At 36.2% G+C, this 12,658-nt stretch overlaps 1 long non-coding RNA gene across 1 annotated transcript; it reads right to left on the minus strand.

Annotated features, from left to right (window-relative positions):
- Positions 1–5,858: 5,858 nt before the first annotated feature.
- On the minus strand, positions 5,859–12,392 carry LOC145991389 (uncharacterized). Its single transcript, XR_014442050.1, has 4 exons — positions 12,265–12,392; positions 8,876–8,923; positions 7,754–7,834; positions 5,859–5,983 (listed from the first exon to the last, which is right to left on the minus strand). It is a non-coding gene; the product is annotated as an uncharacterized LOC145991389 (long non-coding RNA).
- Positions 12,393–12,658: the final 266 nt, after the last annotated feature.

A 12,658-nucleotide genomic window follows, 5' to 3' on the forward strand; every position in this document is an offset into this window, starting at 1 on the left:
AGAGACTCATAAGCTGCTTCTCGTGCTTTTTCGAGAATCTTGAATCTCATCTCGTTGTTTACATTCACACTGGGCGTTAAATGTAGTCCGCTCTCCCAGACTAATCTAGGCGTAAATCCATGAAGAAGAAAAAATGGACTGTTCTTCAAATTCTCCTGGTAATTAACATTGTACGACCACACGGCCGATTGCAAGTATAAAAGCCAATCTGTGTGTTTTGAGTTCACGAAGTTTTTCATAAGTCCCTGTAAAATAGCATGTGATCGTTCCAATAATCCAATTAAATTGTGATTAGCTGCTGGAGCGAATTTAAGATGGATTCCACATTTCTCCGATAGTTCTTTAAATAAACTAGCTGTGAATGAAGTACCTCTATCCGTATCTATACGAGAAGGACATCCAAAGCGTAGAATTACATTTTCAAAAAGGAAGTTAGCTGCTGTCTCACTTGAAGTATCTGCTACTGATTGAGCAATTAAAAATCGAGTACCATGATCGATTGCACTTAGTATATATTTATGGCGAAGCAAACCACTTGGTGGATACGGTCCGCTAAAATCTAAAGCGATTCTATCGAATGGTTTCTGTGAGTTGAACGTTAAAAGTTCTCCATATGGCGCTCCTTTTATGCGCTTATTCTGCTGACAAATTACACATTCCTTGACCATTTTCTGAATATGGTTCTTCATAAATGGAAAGTAAATCCTATCCAGTGCATTCTTGTATGATTTAGTGAAGCCGTAATGCGCTCCTCCAGCTGGTAAACTATGTAATGTCTCAATAACAGTGTTGCGAAGTGACTTCGGTATGCATAATAATTTTTTAGTCGTAGCTCCCAGTTTATGTTGTCTATAGAGAAGTCCATTTTCCATAACATAATGGCAAGCTTGCCTCTGCAGAGAGGGGTTGGGTGGGTTGTTGCCCCACACCTCCACCACGTAACGCAACTCCCATGCTGCGTTTGGGATCGAACCAAGAACCTCTAGATTTAATTGGGTGATGTAGCTATTCCTCATTCATCTCTCAGATGGTTATCACTCGCTTGGCCTAAATGTGACAAATGCAAGAGGTTACCTTTTAAAGGAATGGCGATAGAAATTAGCTTAGATTAGATATGGGTTTTATACTCTCCATGACTGAACCGATATGGATTGGTTAAGGAAAGGACATTACTTGCCTTACAAATATATGGAGATTGTTCCTAGCTTGTCCTCTCAACTATCACTTGTCTCTTGTCACACACCATCGTCCAATAGTCGTTCCCCACTTTGCTCCTCTCTCACAATCCGTAGTCCTTACTCTCTCTCGTATTCTCGCCAACTGATCACACCTCCTGACAATTCCAACACTCATGCCACATACGCCTTCCAAGTCAATCACCCGACCTTTGCCTGATTACTTATTCAGCATTCCTTTCTCTGATACCTGCTATGCTAAGACTTATACTTCTTGCCCAATACCTTGGGTACGATACGGAAGGGACACTAACAATGAACACCGAATGAACGCAATGCCAAGGCTGGTGTTTAAGGAAGCTGTGCTAACCACTCTACCACGGAGGCCGGAATCCTTTTTAATGTATAGGAGAAATCGTTCTTTGACATCGAACTAAGAACAGTTAATATGTGTCACCTCGGAGTTATTATATTTTAAATTTCGAACAATCAATTGAGATTTATTCTTCATCATTCTTTTGCCTACATTAAAACTTCCACACAATAAGATCAATTACACTAAGGACAACAGCATTAGAGTCTATGCTTTAACGAATGATTAAGCACACTATGATGACGGAAAATAATTCACATGATTATAGTGATGCATTACATCAGTGAAACATAAATTTTCGGTCATGAAGAAAAATTGAAAAACGCAGGGACACATTAACTGATTGATTGATTTATTTTATTTCGCTTTTCTTCCACTTTTGGGTAATCACAAAGATAAGGATGAAAGGTGTGTTAAGATGAAATTTGTTAAAGGATAACTACAAACGTAAATGGATAGGACACAGTCCAAACCCCACAGACCATTATACTGACCTTATGTCTAGACGCCAGTGCAAAATGGTCACAATGACGTAAGCATTCATAGAATTGATTTGTATATCATTCTGTTTTTCTTCTTCAGAAAAACGCGAGCTAAACTATTGCGCATTATGTGATATGCTCATTACTTCTCAGGAACACTTGCGGCCTTCAACCAGTTTTATCCTTAAACAAAACTGCGGGTTAGGATGTTACTTCCAAGACAATATCCAAAGAATACTGTCACATACGCGAAATGTAAAACATTTTTATTTTCTCGTTTCTACTACATCCCTGGGGAGTAAAAACGGCTGGAGCGTGGTGCTGATCATTTGACCTCCAAAACGGCCGAACTCGAGAATATGTGGGGCTCTACTGCCACATCCATTAAATGTGCCTTCATGACAATATGCTATACGCACGACGAACTTTACCTTACCTTTACTACTACTAACTATACTCATGCCAGGAATTTTTATATTTTTGATCCTTCATTATGTCTCCATTGCTAAGCTGGTTCATTTCCAGTCATGATAGCAATTAGTCGATGCAATAAAAATACGTCAAACTTAAAATGAAACAGGTGTCGGCGCACGCGAGCACACACACACACAAATTCAAGGAGAGAGAGAAAGGCGGGGGGGGGGACACAAAATCCTTCCACAAACTGCTAAGACTCCAACAGAAAGCTTGCCGGAAACAAGTTTGCATGATGGCCTTGTCTGCTACTGCCCTCCCCCACTTTCTTATCTATACAGGAGCAATGCAGAGTTTCCAACTCGCTTCTGAGTTGGTAGGAAAAGGGAAGTACATTTCATTTGATCCCGTCTGTACACACTTTTATGTAAATAGATATGCCTTTTTTCAATATTTTAGTATGAAGATTGCACTTTAGCTATTTAAGCAAGGGTAGGAAAGGTAGGATTTCTGAGAATTTGTTGCAGGATTTTGTTGTCCAAGTATAGATGAGAACTGAGCTGGGAGACTGTTTTGAACCTTTTCATTAGAGTTTGCATGTGAACTGTATGCAAATTGAGCACTATTGACTGTGCATGCTTCTAAGTTTTGCTGTTATTTCACATCAACTCTGTGAGACTGTAGACAGTTTTCCCATTTCAAGTAGTTTTTATTGATTGTATTTGTACTATATCGTCGGTCCAATGACATAACGACCTATCTCATTTTTTCCAACTTTTCAGGAGAAGCAAAAAACGTTTTCGCACACACTTTCGTAGATGTTTGTGAGAAAACTATTTACCCCATAAAAAAATCGTTTTGTCATTAAATTGTATTATGTTTCTGCTGTAAAATAGTGTTGTTGAATGTTACATGTGTTGCGTTACGTGCTTGAAATTTTGAAATTTCTTGACATACGTCGGTATGTCAGATCAAAATAATTACTCACACAGAAATATCTTTGAGATACGCCATGCAAATTAGTATCAAGTTACAGCTTTATGCTTTGAGAAATCTTCTCTTTTAGTCAAAATGTGAGCAAAACTATATAATATTTATGATTTTATTGTTCATGACGCTTTTTTTTTTCAAAGTGAATGGTTATTTTTATTTTGAAGTTCTTTAGATTTACATGCTTTAAGTACGTGTACAAATTACAAAACTCTTCACTACAAGTACAATTAAAAAGTTATACATGCGTATATGTAGCTATAATTTGGCTACATTACATAAACATCAATAAAACATTTTTGTGGAATAGAGTGGAGAACAGATTCAGTGATTCAAATTTGCGTAAAAGTTTTTGCAGTCACTGTCTAGAACAACGGGAAAAGGACCTTCACACATTAACAGTAAATCTGCATATTTCTCTTGCGCTATTTTCACAGATTCTTTGTTCAATGGAGGTGACATTCTCGCAGCTATATTTTTAGTATTACATCTCTTTACTACGATTTTTGCGGGATTCTCTTGCAGTAAACTTGTTTTTATGTAGATAGTATCTGGCTTGTTGCTCTGCAATCGTAGTTCACGAATATCTTTCCAACTGAACTTATACCATCATCGGTCTTCTTAAGCTGGAAAAGCCTCAGATCTTCAGCAATTGCCTTATAATTCAGAAATTCTTCCATCTGCATTGTGTGCACGATGTAAGGATGGTTTCTTCGGGCTAGTTTTATGATGGGTACAAGCTGAGAGGGGACAAATATCTCTCCAACTTTCCTTAACGATCTGGAGATTGCACTGTGCGCAGTCTCTCCCTCGTTTTGCCCATGATGAGGCTCAAAAAATCTGAGCACAATTTCTTTTATATTCTCTGCTTTTAGCATTGCATGCATAAGCGCAGCCACCACAATCCTATTCTTGTTTTGGCCAACACAACTGTCAGTATATAAGTGAACTGTATTCTTCTTTTCTTGGTCCACTTTCATTAGATACTGGTAAAGACACGTTGCTATTTCACATGATCCACGCTTGCTGATTCCTTCATGCCACAAGAAACAATGACAATTGTTCGTGTTCAGTTCATAGACAGTGAAGTTGTAGTTAGCCAGACGTCTGTTGTAGATCACGGATGAGTGGTTCCACATAGGCAAGTGAATAACTTGTTGCAGATCCAAAACAGCAGAACAGGTCGCTGTAGTCTTACTTATTGCTTTCAATTCTCTCCCCAGATAGCAAGGTAGACTTACCTCAAATCCACATTAAGTTTGCAATGCAAGTAACGGGAACTTGCAGGAAAATTTCAGAGCAAGTCTGTAAATTTGCAGCAAATTGAAAGCAAAGGTACTAATTACCAACATTTGAACTTGCAGTAAGTTCTAACTGTAACCTGCTGCTAACTTGCACGATAAGTCTCAAGGCTTGCTGCAAGTTAACATGAAACTTGTAAGGCAGGTGTTAAAGTCTCAAAGGCTTGCTACAAGTTAACCTGAAACTTGCAAAGTAGGTGTTAAAGATCTGAGGCTTGCTGGAAGTTAACCTGAAACTTGCAAGGCAGGTGTTGAAACTTGCAGCAAGTTGACCACAATCTTGCTGGGCAACTAACACTAGCAGGTGGTGGGTCCGAATAAGATAAAGAAGTAGTAGGAAGGAATGGTGTATCAGAGAAAATTAAACCAATAGTTACACATACTTATTAGAAAATGTGGTTTCTAATGAGTGTGTGTAACTATTGATATAATTTTCTCTACTACACAATTTTTTCCTACTAGCCCTTCATCTAATTCAGACCCACTACATGCAGTAGGGTAAATATTCCCACCACAGAACCAAGTAGTCAAATTTTTAACCAATATTTCCAAATCTAAGGACGAATGATATGTAAAATTGACACTAACTACTAATTGATAAAATGAGTAACATGAAGAAAAATGCAAAAAAGACAAAAAAAAGATTGTCTAAAATTAAATTCAATGCCATTAAATGTACATGAAGCATATACGAACTATTTTGTAATTCTTATGCACACATCAAACTAATTAATAGTCTCCAATAAAAATACATAAATTTGCTGCAGAAAATAAAATAGCTAAACACATGGAAAATACTTGAACTATTTTTTTTAAAAAAAGAAACAAAAGATATGGACTAATTAGTCGGAGAAGTATGAATAAATCTCTCATCAAAGGGAAAGTGAATTTCTAGTTAAATATATTCATTTTGAGTTTACACCCAAATCCAGCAATGCGCTTCCCCCAAAATTATATTGGACAAGACTTTACTACATTTGCAGCCTGCGGTTGTAAACAGATTACTGTAATTTGATCAGAGTGAAAGTGGATGTAGTGTTCATTTTATAATAAAATTGCAGTTAATAAATTTCACCTGTAGCTTGTAAGTAGGCATAAAAGAAAAATACCACATGTGTAGTTTCAACTCATTATTTATATTTCTCATGTTTTTACAGATCATGTATTCATTCAGTCTTGTAAGGGGTCCTTAGTCAGGCTCTTCCATCACTTCCTGTTGTGTCTATGTGGGCTTCCAGCTTCATTTCTCTGAAATAAAAAATTGTGGAAAAAATAAGATTCGTGGCATCAATTCAAGTTTCATTACTCCAAAACTATTTTCTTTAACAAAAACACACACAAAAATACATTTCTGGGTACGGCTGAATTTACAGTGTACTCCAGAGGTGTGACATTATCAATACTTCATTACTTCAACATTGCAAGAATTCCTAATTTTTTTGATTACATGTGACAGTTTTCAATGCATTATAAAATGCGACATATTCTTTGTTCTTTTAAGCTGATTTTACACACACACACACACACATAGAGCAAATGATACTAAACCTTCAATTTAAAGTTATATCTCAACTACCATGCATCCTCTCAAGGAATCCAACCTTGAACCTTTTTTTACTAGGCGGTGTTAATTTTTTTACTAGGCGGTGTTAATCTTTTTTTTTACTTCACATTTCTGCCAGTTTTGGCTAATCATGAAGATGAGAATGTTGATGATATGATAAAATTGGTTAAGAGACACTCACAACGAACATCCATGTCCCGGCTGAGATTAGAACCCAGGTTCTCTGGCTTCATAGAGTGATAATATTATCATTGAAACAATATACTTGGATACTAGAGACCCCAATACATACACATACAAGCATGAGCGTATAATTGTTACTTCTGTTTGTAAACTACAACATATTTTTGTCAAAAATTGTTTTCTATCAGAATAATTTCTTTGGTAGCTAGAATCCACGAATTAAAATAAAAGTAAAATTTCTGAGCACCACAGTTGGAATAAAGCATGTTAATGAAGACCCTTACCTACCGTCTCGAACAGTGCTCTGAATTTCTCTTTCAGCTTATTTCTCACACCCCTCCAACTATAAATGAACACTTGCCTTTGTCTGTCGAAATCTTATTGAATTATATTTTGGGTGAACTGTCTAACAGACATACCATAGTAGTTTTTTTTATTAACGTTCTCCTTCTAATGGCAAAATATTACATATAACTTTGAACTCCTGCTTTTCTGACAAGATAAAATATAGACATTTTAAGAATTTGGAATTTCCCCCCTCCCCTTCCCCAACACAACTGTTACAATTTTTGGCCCATTTTCTTCCTCATTGCATAAATTAACTTATATTTCTTTAACTATAAAATAATAAATGAAAGCTGCTTTAAAATAGTCTTCTGTAACCATGTAAAGTAATGTAAAACACGTCAGAAATTGAGAATAGTAAAACAGGTAATTTACAGATCAAAATCAAAACAGCAGTCTGACAGACCCCTCCATACTAGTTGTGTGATTATTGACATCCATAGTACTTGTGGGTTAATAATAAATATTTAAAAAAAAAAAAAACTAAACATAGTTTTTATCAAAATCAAATATAAAATGGTATTTTGGTGTTAAAATCTAAAATTGCTTTTAAAACCCTAAGGTTCTCTACCTTCATTGGTGTCTTGTAGAATTTTGTGCAGAACATTTACATGGAGATGAATGATGAAATTGATGAATGGACATTCACAAATATCCATGCCCAGGCAAGGATTCGAACCCGGGACTCCTGTATATGTATGAAAAGATAACAGTTTCTCTGCATAACTTCTATCAGTTCCTGCCAAGATAAGAACTCAGACAATACTTAACAATTTGAATTACACTAATTAGTGTCCAGTGCTCGGAAGGCCAGTGCCTGCCAAGCCGATTTTTAAATTTAACATTTCACGTTTGTCAAAAACAATGTATTCAACATTCTGTATTTATTGAATATAAAACCAGAAAAGAAATGTAAATCTACTTACTCACTATTTTGGTGCGTTTTGGCCTGGTTTCTCCACACGTTCTCATCCCTTGCAATACTACTGCTAGTGTCCTGCATGCACCTGGAACAATAACATTTTGTGTTTCTTGAAAAAAATACTCAATACTTTAAGAAAAAAATGAAACCTAAATTATTTAGGGACACTTCAGTACACTTCAGCCCTGACACAACAGTACTTAAAAGTTACTTGGTATGAAAAAGAAGAAGAAAGAAAACATTGCACATAAATTATCATATTCAATTTTTTTAGCAGTTACAACAGATCAATGCCCTAAAATGTCTCTATAACAAGGTTACTTTGCACAATCATGGACACTTGTGGGTTGTAACGATTCCATTGAAAGTTAATGGAATTGTTATAACCCAGAAGTGTCCGTGACTGTATATACAATATACCATAAATAGGTAAGGATGAATAAAATTTTATTTCAATGATACTCAAAAATATGTCATTTTCCTGGCCATTGACAGAGAGCCCCACGGACCATTCATTTCTGGCTAGGTTAGGTTAGGTAAGCGTAGTTAAAAAAAGAAAAAAAAATCTCGTAAAAAAAAAGGCACTTTTGGAAACACTGGCTTGCGCAATCTGCAGGTACATAATGGAAACAACAGCATAATGTCGCTTTACAGAAAATGCAAGTTCTTTACATAAAAAGTGATTATTTCTTGTTCTACAGCATTCTATGGTGAACTTTTCAGTTTCCGCGAAAGAAAATACCTCGAAGAACTTCGACAATGCTACAGTACGTAGTTTCTCCTGTATATTTGAAGAAATCCGTTCGGGCGATATCGCATATTACAAATTGCAGTGAAAAACACAAAAAAATCTGACTTTACAGACCAGCTTTGCAAAGATCAAAAACATTTTTTTTACTGTCAATATTAACCATTTTCCATTTGCATGGTTACAATAAAGTGCATGACATGGAATCAGTTTGAGTTAATTTTGAAAATATTGTTTTCACAGTAAATCTGGATAATTCTTGTGATCATGAAGGCTACTGTCATTGCAAATGGTTGCACAGATATTAGAAAGCCAAAATATTTCATGTATCACCAGAAATATAAGGTTAAAGCAAAGGACAAAAACTATTATACTCACAGGAAAAAGGTTGACTAATTTCATTTCCAGTGGAAAGCTATCTGTCAGCTGCAAAAGAATCAAGAATTAGTTAGTACAGATTAAATATAATGAGGTACAGTTACTCTTATATTACCAAACAGTGACAGTTAGAAAAAACTTGGTTGTGAGTATTATCTTGTAATCAAAGAGTCTAGACTTAGAATCCCGATGGAGGTGATGCAGTGAGATTCACATCAAACAATTATTTTTGAAGCTCAATATTTGTCCGTTCCTCATTTCAATAGTGGCATTAAATCTATCAAGATAAAAATTAGGCCTCTGTACACAACTTTAATGTTAAGACAAAATATACACAAAACAGACATGTCACTAAATTTATGTTGGGTAAAGCATAAAAATGGACCTATTAAAATAATAAGAGACGTAATTTTCGAGAGTGGACATTTGGTCACCAGCTCCTTCTATAACATTTGAATTTATTTCTCGCATAAAATTTGATTGGTTTCAAAAAAAAATATTAAGTTTCTGGTGCATGGAAATAATGGAGTTTGGGGGTTAAAATGAATTCTGAAATAGTTAAGTTTTTCTCACAACGAACTTGTAAAGTAATTTGGTAACGGTACCAAATGTATAACGATGTTCCCAAATTTTATAGAAGTATTAAGAAGTGCCTTAAAATACTGGACACATTTGTGGCTGATTTCCATGTGAGGCTCAAAGGGGGTTCGTGCTTGAGACCAGATGTCACATGAGCATGCATTGGAAGCATTTAGTGATGTCATTTTAATTCTAAAAGCCATAAACCTGACTCACCTAGCCTAACAAAGAAAGCATTTAGAGATGGTTTGTGAATGTTAGAGCCCTAAACTTAACATGCCTAACTTAGCAACGAAAGCATCATAGCTCTGTCCCCAACGCATGTGAAGTAAATGGTAGTGGTAGCCCGTATCCAAGCTTACATTAAGTGAATATCTGTTCACAAACAATCACATAGGAGTATACGGAAACAAAAAAAATTGGGTAAATGTCTGTTATATCGGAGACACATTAAAATCAGATATTTTGTGTTTCGGATGGTTTGTACTTACCAATTGTGAATTGCGTACCATAGTTGAAGGTGCCATTATGCTTTTTACACGAAAATAAATACGGTTTTCACAATACGAGTAATTCTTTTGGTTCCTTTCTTCCGTTGCAGAACATACAATATGGCTCACACAGCTGTGGATCATTGCGGGTCGGGCTTGTCTTTTGTCGATTTGGAGTCGGTATGCAGTGTTTCCACCTTCTTAACTTTCGTGTTCATTATGTCATCACAAACCATTGACGGATAGCCCCAAAAATCATCCACGATAGCGCCACGAACCATTGACGGATAGCCCCAAAGACCATTCATGATAGCCCCACAAACCGTTGACGGCTAGCCCCAAGAACCATTGATGGATAGCCCCACGAACTATTGACGGATAGCCCCACGGACCATTTCCAGCAAGGTTAGGTTAGGTTGGATTAGGTAAGCATAGTTAAAAAAAATTCTCGTAAAAAAAGGTACGTTTGGAAACACTGGCGAGACTGCATGACTTCCGACACTCGGCCATCTGCAGGTACATAATGGAAACAATGGCATAATGTTGTTGCTTTGCACAAAATGCAAGTTTATTATATCAAAAGTGCTTATTTCTTGTTGTGCAGCATACTACAGTGAGAAAATACCTCCAAGAACGGTAAGAGTCTAGTTTACGTCCTTTTCCTAAGAAATACATGTCATATATCGTTGGAAAGGTTATTTTATAAGGAATTCAACAAAGTAAATCGCAAGGCGAGGAAAAATTTCCTGGAGGAGAAAATCGAGAAAAACCGATGTTGTCCGGATATGCGTGATTGAACGTACTGAGGACATTTTTCGATGATGAAGCACATATTTAGGGGTGAAATGAGTGCTAATGGAACCTAACCTAACAGGCCTAACCTAACCTCGTTCCCGTGAATGGTTAGTGACAAAGTGTAAAAAGAAAAACAAACTTACTCTACGGATGCCGGAGAACCGGCTGTCTGCTAGCTTGGTTTTGTAAACGGGCAAGAAGGAGTGCGCAAAGAAAGACGTAAACGGGTAAGAAGGAGTGGACAAGAAGGACGTAAACTAGACTCTAGCCCCAAGAACTTTCAAAATGCTACAGAAACTCATTTCCGTAAGTGGTTTCTTCTGTAAAAATGAAGAAGTGTGTCCGATATAACATACATTTACCAAAAAATCGTTCTTCAGAAAGCATGGAATAAGTTATCACTCATATTCCAAAGCACGTGTTACCAGACATAAACAGGAATCCAATTGTGTAAAAAAAAAGGTAAGACTGCAGAATATGGGCTGCTTAGGAGGAAAGCGATTCCTAATTCTATGGTAATGGTTTGAAGTTATTAATCAGGGAAAGTAACTTTCAAGGTGCGGAAATGTGTAATTTTCGGGAAAAAAAAAAAAAAAAACAAGAAATAAGGGTTCAGGATGGGCGCTCTTGAAATCGTGGCACTGCACAAATGTAGTGAAAGCAAAAAAATGCCTACGTTGTTAGGTAGCTAGGTTTAATTCTCTTAGCCTAAATAATAATTTGTCATTGTATTTATGCTAACAAAACCTAACCTAACGTTGTAGGCATTCCTCGTCGAAATAATGAAAAAAACTGTGCGTAAACAATATGGACGTGAACGAATGGAGAAATGCATAGCTTTTAGTAGCATGAAAAACATTTTTCATTGTATTTATGCTATTGGAACCTAACTAACAGGCCTAACCTAACCTTGTAGGCATTCGTCGTCTCAAATAATGAAAGAAACTATGCGTAAACAATATGTACACGAATGAATGGAGAAATGAGCCGAGAAATGCATTGCTTTTAGTAGCAGGAAAAACATTTTTTCGCACAAAAATATAATTCTAATCGGAAAAATAACACCGGAAAATGGAAGCAAAATGTACGTACTTTCAGGGAATATAAATTTTGTTCGTCTACGTAGAGGAACATGTTCTACAGTGAGACCCAATTCTTACCATCATTAATCTCGAATGAAATCACTTTATATATCATGAACACCGTTGAAATTTAAAAAGTCTCAGATTTTAACTGCATGATCTAAGCCATGTGTACAAATCCAGCTGATTTTTTTCTTTTCTTTTTAAGAGCAATCTAATCTAACTACTTGGCTTAACAAAAAAGCCATAGAAGAACCTCGCCCTCTAAATAAATGCAATATTATTTTTTATTTATCATATCTGTCATTTTCCCAGACAATGCTAAGAGTATTGTGAAAATATATACGGTATTGTTTCGTATCTCACATAGATGTGCGTTTTTACTGAATTGTTTTAAACCAGTTTTAATTATTACTTATGAATTGTATAATTATTTACTTACCTTAGTGGTCACAAAATTCTTCTCTTTCTCGTTTAATCGGCTTGATAAACCACACGAAAGATTCTTGTTTGAAGTACTTGTGATCATGTCGCCATCACAAAACAAAAGAAACGTGTGCGTACTTTTGCTCTATCTTTCATTAATGAGCAATTCTACATGACAAATACATTCTTGTTTCAGTAATGACCAATTTTACATGACAAATAAATCTTTAGCATATTTTTGAGTTAGTGTTTTAAGTCCACTTTATGCACAGTAAGGCTAATCGGGACTGGACCTACAGATTAAGGTGGGATTCGAGCCACTTGTGCCTCCACCGGGTATCGAACCCGGGACCCCTTGATTACAAGGCGACGACGCTACCACTGCGCCATCGGGGAGGCCCTCTCTTTAA

The sequence above is a fragment of the Lepisma saccharinum genome, chromosome 8 (assembly GCF_977018435.1).
Source record: "Lepisma saccharinum chromosome 8, izLepSacc3.1, whole genome shotgun sequence".
NCBI classification, from domain to species: Eukaryota; Metazoa; Arthropoda; class Insecta; order Zygentoma; family Lepismatidae; genus Lepisma; species Lepisma saccharinum.